This window comes from Mustela erminea, chromosome 2 (assembly GCF_009829155.1).
Source record: "Mustela erminea isolate mMusErm1 chromosome 2, mMusErm1.Pri, whole genome shotgun sequence".
NCBI lineage: Eukaryota > Metazoa > Chordata > Mammalia > Carnivora > Mustelidae > Mustela > Mustela erminea.
This window is the reverse complement of record NC_045615.1, coordinates 108,905,033-108,906,326: the sequence shown is the minus strand read 5'-3', so window position 1 is coordinate 108,906,326 and position 1,294 is coordinate 108,905,033.

Below are 1,294 nucleotides of genomic sequence, written 5' to 3'. Positions count from 1 at the left end.
CACCGAGTTCTCAAGCCTGGGTCCAAGGGCATCTTGGCTGTGGGTCCCACGGGATTAGCCTGAGGAGCCGCTGGCCCCAAGACGAACTGTGGGCTGGAAGTCAGTTGGGGCTTTTTCTTTTCCTCTTTAGGTATGCCAAGATCTTACACCATTTGTCACCCTTCCCCCGACTCCCCTGACCCAGACTTATATCATGCTTTCCAAATGTTTTATTGAAGTATAGCATAAATACAGAAAAGTAGGACACATGATTTTTTTCTTTACGATGCTTTTAAGTTTGTCTCATACCATCCCTGACCTTCCGCAACAAAACTTACATTAAAAGAAAATTAAAGGGTGCCTGGCTGGCTCAGTGGGTAGAGCATTCGACTTTCGATCTCAGGGTCATGAGCTCAAGCCCCACGTTGAGTGTAGAGCTTATTTTAAATAAATAAATAAATAAATTACATTAAAGGAAAATTAAGGAATCGCCCACCCTCCTGCATTTTCCTCTTCAACTCCCAGGTCATCCTCCTATCTATTCTCTCATGAAACCCCCATGTGGAATGTTCACTTCATCCAGGTGTGAATGGGCCAGGTTTGCAAAGATGGGTGGGTCTTCGAAGAAACCAGGGTCCTAAACAATGACAAGATAGTGGAGATGGACCATGTTACTGGAATTCATGGGAGCCTGGAGGCCAAGAACAACTGAGGCTCTGGTGGGTGAGGGTGCCAAAGGATTCAGCAAACATATGAGCTTGAGGCGGATCTTACAGTCTGCAGGAAGGGCAATCCATGCAGAGAGACAGCATGTTCAAGTCCCCTTGGATTGGGAGAGTAGGGCACATCCGGGTTATGACAAGCTATGTGGTCTGATGGTGCCCAGCTCGGTACAACTTCTCTAAGAAGCTGACAGACAGAGCTCTTAAGTATCATACCAGTGGCCACACTAATGAACATTCTGCCATATGCCAGATCTTCTTGGATTACATTACCCTCCGTTCTTTCTTCCACAGTCTGTCAACTTAAACCATTCTGAGTGGGACCTGGTTCCCAAGGGTGCCCAGTCCCTGAGTAGACAGGAACCCCAGGGAACCCCAGAGCATCCTTGTCTTGAAGGAAGGAATCTACTGTTCCACCAGAGACTTGGGTGGCTTCTGGGAACAAAGCAGGAAGCTGTGAGAAGCAGCTTTAGGAAGGAAAGCAAGCTGGTGTCCATATCCGCAGTAAGGCCATGTTAAGCCTCAGATGGTCCAACACGTTAGGTCCACGAAAGCCAGGGAGCAAAACTGACATTTAAAGAAAAGGGTCGGGA